This window comes from Leptopilina heterotoma, unplaced genomic scaffold, assembly GCF_015476425.1.
Source record: "Leptopilina heterotoma isolate Lh14 unplaced genomic scaffold, ASM1547642v1 Lhet_157, whole genome shotgun sequence".
NCBI lineage: Eukaryota > Metazoa > Arthropoda > Insecta > Hymenoptera > Figitidae > Leptopilina > Leptopilina heterotoma.
The window spans coordinates 766,118-782,164 of record NW_025110871.1 but is presented as its reverse complement, the minus strand read 5'-3'; the positions used below and the strand labels follow the sequence as shown (position 1 = coordinate 782,164).

Sequence of the window (16,047 nt, the reverse complement as noted above, 5' to 3'; positions counted from 1 at the left end):
AATTTTTTTTTTTGTTTCATGTGCAGCAATGGAGTTTTTGGAACACCGAAACAAAATCCGTTACTATACAGGAAGTCAGGAAATTAAGGGAAATCAGGGAAAAGTCAGGGATTTTTATTAAAAGTACTGGAAAATATTAAATTTTTAGAATTTATAAGAAAATTCTGAAGTTTGGTGTCTTTTTTGTTTGCCTTATAAACTATGCATTTGACAAGAACAAAATCAATTATGTTCAAAAAGTTACAAAAATTCTTGTCAAAAGTCCAATTGTCTTTATAAATAATAAAATTTTTCTCCGAAATTCAATTATTTTCAAAAACTTGAATAAAATTCTTGGAATTTCAATTATTTTGAAAATTTTTAATAAAATTCGACAAACTCAATTATATGCAATGTCTACACTGCAAAAAGAGGTGTCTTATTTTGCAGTGTACTATTTCAATAAAATTTCTCAAAAAAATTCAATTATTCAAAAAGAAATTTTAATAAAATTCATTTCAAGAATTCAATTATTTTTAAAAGTAATTGTAGTTCTTCACAGAAATTCCATTATGTTCTAAAAGTTACAAAAATTCTAGTCAAAATTTCAATTATCTTTATAGATAATATAATTCTTCTCTAAAATTCAATTATTTTGAAAAATATTAATAAATTTCTTGGAATTTCAATTATTTTCGAAAATTTTCCTCATTTCAATTATTTTTAATATCTACTATTTTAATAAAATTTTGCAAAAGAATTCTATTTTTTAAACAAAATTTTAATAAAAATTTCACAGGACTTCAATTACTCACCAATTTTTTTTTTTTAATTTCTTCGCACCGATTCAATTATTTATTTAATTTTTTAATGAAGTTTTTCTAACAAAAATTCAAATATCTTTAGAGAATTGAAAAAAATAGTATTGATAAATTCAATTATTTTGAAACATTTAATTAAAATTCTTTTAAAAATTCTATTATTTACAAAAATTTTGACAAAATTCTTTACAAGATTTAGTTAATAAACTTGCAATTTTTATAAAATTTTCCTATACAATTCAAGTATTTTCAATACAATTCTTCTTGTGAATTCAATTATTTTCACAAATAATACATTTTTTATGGAAATTCAATATTATTTAAAAGAAATTTGAATAAAATTCTCCGCTAGAAATAAATTACTTTTATAAATAATAAAATTCTTCGCTAGAAATCAATTATTTTTATAAATAATAAAATTTTTCTTGAGAATTCAATTATTTCAGAAATTTTAATGAAATTCTTTCCAGAATTAAATTCTTTTCAAAAAAAAACATTTTTACAGGAATTCAATTATTTTAAAAAGAATATTTTTAAATTCTTTGTCAGATTTCAATTATTTTCAATTTTTTAATGAAATTTCTCGATGGAATTTAATTATTTTAAAAAATTCTGATAAATTCATTTATTTAAACAAAAATTTCAATTCTTTCTCAGATTTCAAGTATTTTCAATTTTTTAATGAAATTTCTCGATAGAATTTAATTATTTTCAACAATTTTTCAAAAATTCTGAGAAATTCAATTATTTAAAAAAAAAATTGAATAAAATTAAAATTACAAAATTTCAAAATTAAATTTAAAAAAGAATTTTTTTAAATTCTTTGTCAGATTTCAATTATTTTTGATTTTTTAATGAAATTTCTCGATAGAATTTAATTATTTTCAAAAATTCTGAGAAATTCAATTATTTAAAAAAATTTGAATAAAATTTTTCACAAGAAATTAATTATTTTCATGAATAATAATATTTTAATAAAATTATTCTCAAGAATTCAATTTGTTTTCAAAAATAAACATTTTTACAGAAATTCAATTATTTAAATAATAATTTTTTTCAAATTCTTCGTCAGATTTCAATTATTTTCAATTTTTTAATGAAATTTCTCGATAAAATTTAATTATATTTCAAAAATTTACAAAAAATTCTGTTCAAAATTTCAATTATCTTTATAAATAATATAATTCTTCTCTAAAATTGAATTATTTTGGAAAATTTTAATAAAATTCTTGGAATTGCAATTATTTAAAAAAATTTGAATAAAATTCTTCACAAGAAATTAATTATATAATAATAATATTTTTCTCCGGAAGTCAATTATTTTTACAAATAAAATATTACTTTACAGGAATTTAATTCTTTAAAAAAATGTTTAATTATAAAGTTCGTTGCAAGAATCCAATTATTTTCATAAATAACAAAACTTATCGTAGAATTTCAATTATTTTTTATACAATTTTAAACAGAATGTTAGAAAATTGCATTTATTCTTAAAATTCTTTTGAAAATTCACCGAAAGAATTCAATTATTTTTAAAAATTTTCATAAAATTCTTCATAAAAATTCAATTTTAAGAAATATTCAATTATATAATAAAATATTTATTTTTATATATAAATAATTGAATTCTCGAAAAATTTTCTGATGAAAATTTATTAAAAAAATTAATTTTAGTGTAAAATTTTAGATAATAATTGAATATTAGAAGAATTATTGTGTGAATTTTTATAAATAATTTAATATTAGAAGAGTTATTGTGTGAATTTTTATAAATAATTGAATTTTGATAAGGGTTCAAATTAAAATCTTTGAAAATTTAAATTTATAGAAGTTACAATATTATTGTGTTATAAAATAATGATTTTATCACTCTAGCATCTTAAATTTATTATAAGTTATTGAATTTGAAAATCTTAATTCTTATAGAAAAATAATAATGATTATATTTATTTATATTAATTTATTTATAATATTATATTTATTTATTTAAAAAAAGAAGTTTATTGATATTCTTCAGGGTCAGGGAAAAAGTGAAAATTTTGTCATGGAAATCAGGGGAAAAGAAAATTAAAGTTTTGTTGCACCCCTGTTGGAAAACCAAATCGTAACTATAAACATTGGAAATACAATTTCACCTTCTGGATATGAAACAAAAATCGCATCTAATTAAACCGGTTTGGCAAAGAAGAATTTTACTCGTAAGTGTTTCATTATTTCAATTTCAATATCATTAATTCCCACATGCTGTTAAAAATTATGCCCCAACTGGATAGTCTAGTTTTACCTTCATATAATTATCATTAGCAATATTAATTAAATTTTTTTTTTTTTTAATTAAAATTATTTTTTCCACAATTATTTTCGAATAAAATGTTTTGATTTTGTTTTTTCATATAATTACATTTAAAATATCTTTTTGCAAACTTATTGCCAATGCTGTAGGAGCGTTTGTATAATTCAATTGGACCTCGGGTTAAATTGTGGTTTCGCATCATGTTTGATGTTGTGCCGAAGTGTGTTCGATCGATGGTGCGTTTTTTGCAAGCTGCAGCAGTTAAACGATGTGGGTTACAATGGAGACGTTTTTAAAAAGGCAGATAAAAAAAAAAAAAAAAAAAAAAAAGAAAAACCACGCCTGTAAACCGTGAAGGAAGGAGGAAAAGAATCGGTCAATGACCAAGTATTGAGCCTCGGGCACCAAAAACCCAGCATCCAAACTCATTTCACCAACTCTTTTACATGCCGCTCAACCATCAGCCTACCTGTATTTTTGAACTCAATTTCAATCTTTTTATCATAAAAAAAAATTGCCCACGAAATTTTCATTAATAACAAAATTTGTTTATATTAAATATTTTTATTAATATTAAATATTTTTGTTAAATTTAAATATTTTTGTTAAATTTAAATATTTTTAAATTAAATATTTTTGTTAAAATTAAATATTTTTCCATTAAAAAATGGGATTTATAAATTTTAGTCTTTTAGAGAAAGTACGACACTGAAACAGAAGTATTTTTGAACCTTGACACCGCAAGATGAATATTTTATGAATTATATTCTTCCAAGAAATGACAATTTGAAAATTTTTCGCATCTAAAGAAAGAATTTCCAATAAACGTCACATGGAAATAAATGAAATGTCAAGATTTTCTGATTGAAAACATGTGCCTTTTTTTTGTTGCTAGCGCAACCATTATATTGGGACGCACCTGCAATTGTAAATGCATCTTCCTGCCTCTCACGCATAATATTGTCGAGAATCACGAGGAGGAAAAGACTCATGACACCATTTTGTAAAAGGTCATCATTCATAAATATTTGGTGAAACTCACTACGCTTCTTCATCATCATCATCATCATCATCAATAATAATTTTTTCAACCTTCCTTCCTTCCTTCTAATTTCACATCGTCCCTTTTTTCATTATCATAAAAATATTTTAAAAAATCGATCCCATGAAATATTTAAAATCAAATTTTTGAATAAAAAAGCAGAAAAATGTGAAGAAACTTTCATATATAAGTTATCAGGCATCACAGTACCTTTTTTCCTCAAAAAAGGTGAAAAGGAGAATTTTTTTCCTCTAATAAAAATTAAAAAATTATATCATTTCAATTCAATTATTATTATTTTCAAGAATTTTTAACTAAAATTCTTCTTTAAATCAATTATTTACAATAATTTTAAAAAAAATTCTGAAAATTTTCAAATGCATACTTGTTTACAATTCAATTTTACGAAATTTCATCGACTTTTCGGAAATTCTTTAATTAATAATATATATATATATATTTGAAAATAAAAACTTCGAATAATTTCAATTAAACTTTTTGAAAAAAATTAATTCAAAAGAATTGTTAGTTAAAAATATGAAAAATTCAGATTTTCAAATATTTCAATTTGTAACATTTTCAAACTTCATTTAATTCTAAAAATTCATGCTATTGATTATAATAATAATATTCAATTATTATGTAAAATTTTAACTGAAATTCACTTTTAAATCAATTATTTATTTCTATTAGAAAATATTTTAGAAAAATTAGAAAAATTTTCTACGAGAATTCAATATTATTTCAATACAAAAATAAATAATTTATATTCAATAATTCAATGTTTTTAATATTATATTCTCATAAAGAATGTTATCAACAAATTTTTATAAAAATTAAATTCTTTCGACGAATTTAAATAAAATTTTTAAAAATAATTACATTTTTCAAGGTATTCGATTAAAATTGTAGTAAAAATAATTGAAATTCTGCGATGAGTTTTATTATTTATGAAAATAATAAAATTATTGCGAAGAAATTTATAAAAAATTTTATAAATAATTGAATTCTTTTAGAAAATATAATTAAAATAGTAGATATTAAATATTATTACATTTAGGAAATTTTTTGCAAATAATTGAAATTTTACTAAGAATTTTATTAAAATTATTCAAAATAATTGAATTTCGAAGAAAAATTTTATTATTTATAAAGAGAATTAAAATTTTATAAATTTTTTAACATAATTGAATTTCTGCGAAAAATTATATTACTTTTGAAAATAATTGAATTCTTTTAACAAATTTTATTAAAATTTCTTTTTAAATAATTGAATTCTTTTGTGAAATTTTATTGAAACAGTAGACATTGCATATAATTAAATTTTGACGAATTTTTGAAAATAATTGAAATTTCAAGAATTTTATTAAAACTTTTTAAAATAATTGAAATTCTGCCAAGAATTTTATTAAAATTTTTCAAAATAATTGAATTTTAAAGAATAATTATGTATTGTTGATGAAGATAATTGAAATTTTGACTAGAATTCTTGTAAATTTTTGAACTTAATTGAATTTCTGCGAATTTTATTAAAATTTTTGAAAATAATTGAAATTTCAAGAATTTTATTTAATCTTTTTAAAATAATTGAAATTCTGCCAAGACTTTTATTAAAATTTTTTAAAATAATTGAATTTTAAAGAAGAATTTTATTAAAATTTTTTAAAATAATTGAATTTTAAAGAAGAATTATATTATATTATTTATAAAGATAATTGAAATTTTGACTAGAATTCTTGTAAATTTTTGAACTTAATTGAATTTCTGCGAAGAATTACATTACTTTTGAAAATATTTGAATTTTTGAGACGAATTTTATTAAAATTTCTTTTTAAATAATTGAATTCTTTTGTGAAATTTTATTGAAATAGTAGACATTGCATATAATTGAATTTTGTCAAAATTTATTAAAATTATTTTGAAAGAAATTGAATTGTTACAAAGAATTTCATTAAAATATTTGAAAATAATTTAATTCTTTGAAAAAATTAATTAAAAATGCGTATTGAAAAAATATAGGCAAAGTTTTTTAAAATAATTGAATTTCTTTGATAAATTTTAATACAATTTTTAAGAATAATTTCATTTTTCAAAAAATTAAACATTTCATTTATGAAAATAATTAAACATTTGCGTAGAATATTAATAAATTTTTTTTAAATAATTGAATTCTTTTGGAAAATATAATTAAAATAGTAGATATTGAATATTATTAAATATAGGAAAATATTTGCAAATAATTGCAATTCCAAAAATTTTTTTTTTTAATTTTTGAAAATAATTGAATTTCGAAGAAGAATTTTATTATTTATAAAGAAAATTGAAATTTTGACAAGAATTTCTTCAAATTTTTTAATATACTATTGAATTTCTGCGAAGAATTTTATTACCTTTGAAAATAATTGAATTTTTGCAATCATTTGAAACTTCTCCAAAATTCAAATTTTTCTATTGTTTTTAACTAAAATTCCTCGATAAATTCATTATTTTCAATAATTAATTAAATAAAAAAATTTAACTATCTAATTTCAGAATTTATTTAAATTTTGAAAATTTTTGCTAAAATTTCACTTCTTTAGAATTTCGAATAAAATTCATTCAAAATTGAAATTTTCTAAAATTTAAAATTAAAATTTTTTGAAAGTTCTTCTATTTTTATGAAAATTGTAAACTCAACTATTTTAAAATTCAATTAATTTTGAAATGTATAAATAAAATTATTTATTAAATAATTTCTAAGTTATAATTTTATAATCTTTAAGAATTAAGTTATTTAAAAGGAAATGGAATTGTCATTATTGTCAGAATCAGTATAAAAAAGGAAAAAGGTGACAAATCGTCAAAAAAAAAAAGGTGAAAAAGGTGATAAAATTGAAATAAGGGGACAAAAAGGGAAAAAGGGGACCAACTGTGATGCCTGTATATAAGATAAAAGAGAAAAAAGAAAAATCGTAAAGGTGAAAATAAAAAGTATAGTAATTAGTAGGGAAAATTTAAAAAATGATGTTATATTTAGATAAAGTGATAAGGATACTTAAATGGTCATTTTTCATATGGTGCTCTTAATTCGACATTTAACTTTTAGGAATGAATTATTTCTTGGCCATGACTCAAGGCAGGAGAAAAATATTTCTTTAGACTATAGGTATATATATATACAATTAGTAATATACTATCAGCTCGGTGAGACTCCATTAACGACTCGTGACCTCCGGTAAACGTGAAATATATTTCTTCACGAATAATACACACAGCTAAGCGATCTCTGAGTCAATATAGTAGTGCCTCTCTTTTTTCCTATTTCTCATATTTTCACATTAACATGACACCTATAACGAGTATTCCCGAGGGTCAAAAATGATTTTTAAAAGTTTTTTTCAATTTTCCTCATCGCTCATAAAAACGACCTGTAACATAAATTTTAATTGCATTCGTCATCTTATTAAAAATGCCTAAAGACCAATAAATTATTATTTTCTAATCTCATTGTTACTAGCTTACAGAGCAATTTTTAAAAAATTGCCCCCAAAATTGCTGCAAGCTTCAAAGCTTTTTGTTATTTATTGAAATTATTTTTTTCTACAATAAATTAAAATTATCTGGTTTCGAAAATTAAAAATCTTTTTTTCAAAATTAAGATTTTTCTTTTGCTACTTAAGATTTTTTTATGTAAATTTCAAGTATTAAAATAATAATTTAAAAATCAAGATTAATAGATTCAGTATAAAATCAAATCATAATAGATTTCTGTTCACTTAAAAAAAATAGATAAAATGTTAAAAATGCAAAAAAGTCAATAGCACAGCGAAGTAGTATTAAATTTTTTTAACAATGTCATTTTTTCTTTTTTTTTTTTGTTTTTTTTGTTAAAAATTACGAATATTTCTACTCTACATAGCGCACAACTCGTTTTCATCGTCTCTCTGATAATTTCCAAAACTTTTAATTGGATTTTCCACTGAGTGATAATATCGACACGAGAGAGTTAATTAATAAAGTATTATAGGCTTTGCTGCGAAAAAGGCAGGAAACAATTTTTAATAATAACGCTGAAAAGTTAAAACGAATATATTGGAATTTTTTTCAAAATTAATTAATAATAGATAGTTCAATTTAGTGAACCTAAAACTTTAAATCAAATAATAATAATTTTAATATTTATTTATAATTAAAGGCCTTGGATCGACTTTAACGAACAAAAAAAGTCGCTTTAGTCGATTAAAAAAGAAAAAAAAATCAAAAAAGTTTTTTATTTAATTTAATGTTGTCACAAAAATTTTATTTTGTATTTTCCTGATTCTTCACTGATTTCTAAATTTAATTAATCAAAACTTGAATAATTTTGCTAAATAAATATTTAAATACTTCTTATTTCTTTTTTCACAGGAAATAAAATTTAAAAAATTTCAACTTCTGAAATATATTTTCTAAAAATTAAAACTATAACCTTTTTAAAAATATTTAGATATAAATAATTTTTTGAAAGACAATAGTTTTACAATTACATAAAATTGAAAAATGCCCAAAAAATTGAAATTTGATAAAATCTTTTAAAAAATAATTGAAATTTAGTAAATTCTCTGAAAAATAATTGAAATTTAATGCAATCTTTTAAAAATAATTGAGTTTTTAAAAAATATAAAAAAATCAAATTTTTGAAGAATTTTAATTACAAATAATTTCTCAAAAATTCTAAAATAGTAAATTTTAAAAAAATTCTACTTTACTGTAATTTTGTTCAAAAAAAAAAAAATTAAATTAAAAAATTCCCTTTATGCAATTTGAATTCGTAAGATATGATTTCTCCTAAAACATACTAGCTCGGTTCGAAGCATCATTATTACTTGGAACGGTGTAACTTTGACAGTATAACATTCTAGCCAATTACATCTTGTTACTTTGACGAATTGATTTGCAGTCGAACGGCCACTTTGTAATTTTCGAGTCCCTTTCGAACGTGCCAAGGCAGAAGCTTATTTAGTCAATTTCAACAGAACAATGCCGGTTAAAAATTTATGTGTTCAAAATTGCGTATGTTTGCATCTAGAAGCATTGGAATATGTATATATATATACAATTCACACACACACAAATAAGTTTAAGTGAATCAGTAAAAGAAGCAATGTTGGGTCGAGCTTGAAGATTACCTTGTGAAAAGAAAGGGTTAAAACACGAGAATAAGCGAGGGTTGTAAGGGAACAGAAAAATTAATGTTTTGTAAACTGATGCTAAAAATTCTTTAAACTACTTTATATTATATAGGAGGGGTGAAAAAAAAAAAGTTTCGAAAATAACAAAAAGCAGTTATTGAGAAATTAAAGATTATTTAAAGTAAGTATAGTTTATTGTTACTGTTATTATTAATATTATTAATATTATTAATAGTATTATTATTATTTATTGATATTAATAATTTATTTTATGTATTTACTTCTATTTGGTATTAAATATATTAATTCCGGTAATATATTGCTTATTACTATCCATTTATATACGATTCTTATTCACAACAATTCGATTAGGGGAAAAATTATTTGGAGTCTGCGTTAGCCGCGGTCGTTAAGGCGTGTAGCATTGGGAATTTAGACCTTGCGTTCGAATCCCCCCGAAAATTTGAAAATTTTTTTTAACTTATTGTGAATTTAATTTCTATCCTAAAACCGATTCTAGAGAAGAAAAACATCTACTTCAAGATTTATTTTCTATAAATTGAATTAAAAATGTTCTAAAATTTTTATTTTTTAATTTTTCTAAATTTCTAATTTTCTGTTCCAGGTGGCTGCTTGAATATTTTCCCCGTTAAACGGGGGCTTTGGAAAACCAAATCGTAATTACATTTTCAAAAATTATTCATATTTAGAAATATGAGAAATCTACTTAAAGATTTATTTTTTAATTTAAATTAAAAATTTTGTAAATGTTTGTTTTTTAATTTTTCAAAATTTCTACTTTTCTGTTCCAGGTGGCTGCTTGAATATTTTCCCCGTTAAACGGGGGTTTTGGAAAACCAAATCGTAATTTTTTAATTTAAATTAAAAATTTTTAAAAATCTTTATTTTTTAATCTTTCTAAATTTCTTTTATTTTTGCATTTTCTTTTCTTAAAAATAAAAGACCCGAGGGATAAAATTTTAACTCTTGTCCAGTGAAATGAAAGAAATCAAAGTTACTTTTTAATATTTTAAGTGAATTACACGCATTATGTAGAAAATAAGGGTTGCTGAAAAATAGAGCAGAGACGAGATTAACCTAATCGGATGAAGGAGGCCGTCAAGGGTATTTATATTGTAAAATCAATAATCCCAATTACTTTCCATTCCGATTAATTGTAAATCAAAACAATTAATTGTTTGTATCAGTTGATGGTAAATAATGATGTCTAGTATAACAAACAAAAAAAAGAAATATACAAATGAAATAACCAAAAAAAAAAAAAATGATCTGCTAGCGGAAGAGTTCACGAATCGAAGATGAAATTGCATTTTCTCGGTAGGTTGACTCTCCGGTATATATTCACGAACATGTGCATGACATACTAATCCAATTTCCACGCGTAGTGTACCGGGCACACGAGAGCTTATCGATTTTGCAAGTTGTACCGAACCTCGCCCGACATATTATTAACTTTTCTTTCAAAAAAAAAAAATTTTTTTTCCTTTGACTTCACTGATCATTTGCCAATATATTGCTATCGTACAATAATTAATTTCCACTCGGCATCATTTCACTTTGAATGCCTTTCTCTTCCTATATCTTATCATGTTGTCAGAAATTTTATTTCTCGTAATTATTAAATCTTAATTGCAATGTCAAATGTGCGTGTTTAGTATAGTGATCACAATTTGTTATAATTGCAAACAAACAAAAAATTATTTATTTCGGTTTGTTTTTGTATTTTTTTTTTATTAATTGTTATTAATTAATAAATTTTTATTAATTTATAATTATTTAATAAATTAATTTTTTATTGATTAATAATTATTAATCATAAAAACATTTTAACTTTAAAAATTTTAATTTCGCAAAATTGAAAATTAAATAGAAATTTATAAAAAAAAATTCTGTTTCAGGTGGCTGCTTGAATTTCCCCCGTTAAACGGGGGTTTTGGAAAACCAAATCGTAATTTATCAAAAATTATTCATATTTTTGAAAAACAATTGAAAAAATGTGTTTTCTTTTATTTTTAATTAAAATTAAAAACAAGAAAATTTTTTTGAAAATGGAAGAAAAAAAATTTTTTTTACTTAAAAATAAAAATTGCAAATAATATTAAAGATTAATAATAATTAATATATTAATAATAATAATAATAATAATAATAATAATAATAATAATAATAATAATAATAATAATAATAATAATAATAATAATAATAATAATAATAATAATAATAATAATAATAATAATAATAATAATAATTAGTAAATATTAAAAATTAATATAAAAATTGCAAATTTGTCTATTAATTATTTATAAAATACTACTATAAGTTAAAAAAAAATTTTTTCATTTCCATTTGAGGTAAATTTTCTTTTTCTAAAAGAAAAGTCCATTTTCTCATAATTTAAATACAAAATTCGTTATTGCCGATTCTATATTACCAATTTCTCCATTAAGCAAAGAAAAAAAAATTCTTTTCACTCAACGATACGTAAGTGGTTCAGGATATTACTCACAAGATCATTAGTTAGAATCAATCGACTTTTATTTTCTCTATTGGTTAAAAAGTGAAAAGAATACTTTAGGGATTAACGAGGCGAAAAGTAAATGAATTTTACAAACTTTATTTATGCATATAATTATACAAGAAAAAAATCAAGAATGAAATGGAAAATATTTACGCAGAAAAATTCGTAATAAAAATTCCCCCGAAAAATTTTTCTGCTTAAAAAAGAAAATTTTTGAATTTTTCTTTACTTTTTTCTCCCTCAAGTTTTTTAAAGTGATTTTTTTCACTTTCCTTTTTTCTTATTTACTGTTCTCATTATATTCTCTTTTCTGAGCTTTTCTTTCACTATCCAATTATATTATAATTTATGCTTTTCTTTATGAATCGAAGTCCTTCATTTTTATGCTTCGCTTAATAAATTTCCTTTGTAGTGACAAAAATTTTTTTCTCCTTCTTAAATTCTTCATAATTGGAAATTTTACCTCTGGAATATATTAAATTTATTTTTTCCTCAATTGTATTGAAAAACATTTTTTTTTCTCTTTATTAAAATAATTTTCTCTTTGGAAAAAATTTTAAATATTGAATTTCTATGTGGAATTTTTTTTCTTAAAGCGAATGGGGAAAAAGAATAAAAAAGAACGAATTTATGAGAAGAGAAGAAGAAGAAAAAAGAAAGGAAGGAAAAAATAGTAAAAAAAGAGATGACAAATTGTAAAAAAAAAGAAGAAAAGAGAAACGAAAAGAAAAAATGAAACAAAAGGATAGAAATAATTTTTTAAAAAGAGAATAAAAAGGAAATAATTTTTTTTTTAATTTTTCGTTTCTCTAAAGAAAAATTTTCTCTTCTAATGAAATCAAGTTAAATTAAGACTAACTACGAAATCGGATGCAATGCGGGCATTTTCATTATACTCATTTTCGAAATGTTCGTCTTCCGCTTTATCGCGGGAAAAAAAAATTTACGAAACGCCTGCATCTAAACGAAATTGAAATGTAACAACAAAGCAAAGATAATGTAACAAATTTTTCATTTTGAGGAAATTGAATATACAAAGTTCTTTATTTTTTGCAATTATAATGAAAGTTTCGAAAAATTGTCATTTTTATAGTCAAATGATAATTATTTTCCGCTCCTTTTAGCATTTAAACAATTTCCTATTTTTCGTTCCTGCACTTTCTTTTTATATTAAAATTACAATAAAAATTGTATTTAAAAAAACTAAATTAAGAAAAAAAGTCTTTGAAATCTTTGAAAAAATGCAAAAAATAGAAATAAATATTTAAAAGCAAAAAAAATTTAACTTAAAAAAGTGCACTATAATAAAATATAAAAATAATTACAAGAAAATGAAAACAAATATCAATATAAATAGAATTATTATTAATTTAATGAAATAAAAAATCAAACTTACGATATAATTAATCGGTCAGTTTAATCGGTAATGTAAATCTCACACTTAATTCCCAAAGATTAATATTTCATAATTCGAAAATTTTTTTTTTTCTATCACTGATAAACAATAATAATCATTACACTTGCGCGATACACGTAATCAACAAGTTTCACAAATTCAATCTAAAAGATTAAAAAAAAAAAAAATTTGACACGATAGATTTTTTTTTTTAAAGTGGAAGTTTAGAAAATTTTAATAAATCACTTCTTAAAATTTTCGCGGTTAAATTATAAAAATTTTTCAAATACAAGCGTGAGATACACGCGCCGAGAGGATCTCTTCCATTCGAAGGATGGAGTTTAACTGAATGGGAGAATGAGTTTTGGTTTCGTCGCGAAGCACATCGCCAGATCGGAGACCAGTTTTCAATACACATAGCTGCGCGCACTTTGCTTTTTAAAAACTTCCAAATACCTTCATCATATATAGTCACATTCTTATAGTTTAATTACTATTTACTATTTTTTTAACAGCATTTTAAATTATTCTCAAAAAACAAAAAATTTCACTTTACAAAAAAAAAATCATTATGTGCCTCTAATTAATAACAATGACGCACACTTAACATATTTTATTATTCATCATTTCTAAGGAAAAAATATAATTTTTACTGGAAAATTTAAGAAATTTTCTTGTATTTTAATTTTTTTAAACAATTAGAATGTAATTTTTCAATTTCTTGTTAAATATAATTAACTTCTTTATAAAATAAAATAATAATAATAATAATAATAATAAAATGAATTATTAAATAATTTAATATGTAAATTTAATATAAATATTTGCATTTCAATAAAGGTAATATTTTAATAATAATAATAATAATAATAATAATAATAATAATAATAATAATAATAATAATAATAATAATAACAATATCCGTTTTGGATATTTACCACCACTTTTTCTCAAAATCCTGACGTGCTAGGGAATTTTTGAACCTTGGATCGTATTCAGCTGACAAAAATATATTGAAATCCACTCCCATATCAAAAATAAAAAAAAAATTTTTTGAGTTTTTAGCCTCCCCTCCTGATTTTTTTAAAAATTGCTTTATTCGTCATGCGCATAGGGTCTTAAAGTGAATGTTTTAAATTTTTATTTTTACCCCTTTGGAAGTAGTCAAAATAAAGAGAAAAAATATATTGAAAATATCCAAAAAGATGTTTTTTGGGGGTATTTAACCCCACTTTTCTCAAAATCACGTCGTGCTAGGCAAATTTGAGAGCTGGGATCGTATTCAGCGAGTAAAAATACATCGAAAAGCACTCTTATATCAAAAGTAATAAAAAAAGAATATTTTTCGGTTTTCACCCCTCTCTCCCACTTTTCTCAAAATTATTTTTTGGATCTAAAGCATATGGGCCTTAAAGAGTATTTTTTTAAAATTATATTTTAGGACCTTATGGTGATCATAGGATCAAATAGAAAAAATATATTGTAAATACTCAAAAAGATGTTTTTTGGGGGTATTTACCCCCACTTTTTTCAAAATCACGATGTGCTAGGCAAATTTGAGACCTGGGATCGTATTTAGCGAGCAAAAATACATTGAAAACCACTCCATTATCAAAAATATAATATAAAATTTTTTTTTTTTGATTCCCCCCCCCCCCACTTTTCTCAAAATTATTTTTTGGATCTGGAGCATATGGGCCTTAAAGTGTATTTTTTAAATTTTATTTTATGATCTTATGGTGATCATAAGATTAAATAGAAATAATATTTTGAAAATATTCAAAAAGATTGTTTTTTGGGGGTATTTACCCCCACTTTTTTTAAAATCACGACGTGCTAGGCAAATTTGAGACCTCGGATCGTATTCAGCGAGCAAAAATACATTGAAAACCATTCCATTATCAAAAATATAATATAAAATTTTTTTTTTTTTTTGGTTTCCCCCCCCCCCCTCCCACTTTTTTCAAAATAGACAATTTTTTAATCTCACGCATTATGTGTCTTAAAGTGCACTTTTCAAATTTTAATTTAAGACTTTATAAAAATCTTTATAGGTTGCTGAGAAAAAATTTATTAAAAATTCCTAAAACCACATTTTTGGAAGAGGCTTGGGCTTTACCCCCACTTTTTTCAAAATACTGACAGTACCTCATTAATTTTCGACCATTTTTCAAATTTTAGTTTTTTTGACTTGTGAATTTTTGACAATTGTACTAAACTTCTTATATACTGTAAATTTTAACCAATTTTTTTTTCGTTTCTCTTTGCAGAAAGTGATTTTTTGACCTATTTGAATATTTCGCTATATTTGACCTGTATACAAGTGATAACTAGAAACTTTCACTAATTTAAAATATTAAATGAAAGTAGAAAATAATTTTCGATTAAATTCAATATTAACATGATTTCGTATTGTTTTAAAATTGTATATTAAATTTTCTATTGTCATATAGGTGTAAAAGACAATGTTTCAAGTAAACTGCTCGCGATGAAATGAAAGATAATTGAAAGTAATTCATTAAAATAAAATAATTTTAAGTGAGGGAAAATTTTTTTTTACATATTTTTATATATATATGCGTGTGATATATTTAAAAATAAAAAAAAATTTATCATTAGATCAAATTTCAAATTAAAATCATAAGAGTAACGTGGGTAAGCAGCTTGATAAAGAATAGAAACGAAACCAGACACCGTGGCAACGATAAATATCCTACAATTATGTCGGTTGGGTTTTGTATGTATACGCATACTAGCGTTATACTTTGCCGGATGTCTTGTAACAATAAGACCTTTTAATTAATTATTACGAGTGATTAAAAGCATTT

The 16,047-nt window shown here is 22.0% G+C and overlaps 1 protein-coding gene across 1 annotated transcript in view; it reads right to left on the bottom strand.

Moving 5' to 3' along the window:
- LOC122498664 overlaps positions 1 to 13,576 on the bottom strand; it is a 52,318-nt gene extending 38,742 nt beyond the window's left edge. Inside the window, exon 1 of the mRNA XM_043606512.1 lies at positions 13,220 to 13,576. The gene's annotated coding sequence lies outside the window, so the exon portion shown is untranslated. The remainder of the gene's footprint in view (positions 1 to 13,219) is intronic.
- Between the last annotated feature and the right edge of the window lie 2,471 nt (positions 13,577 to 16,047).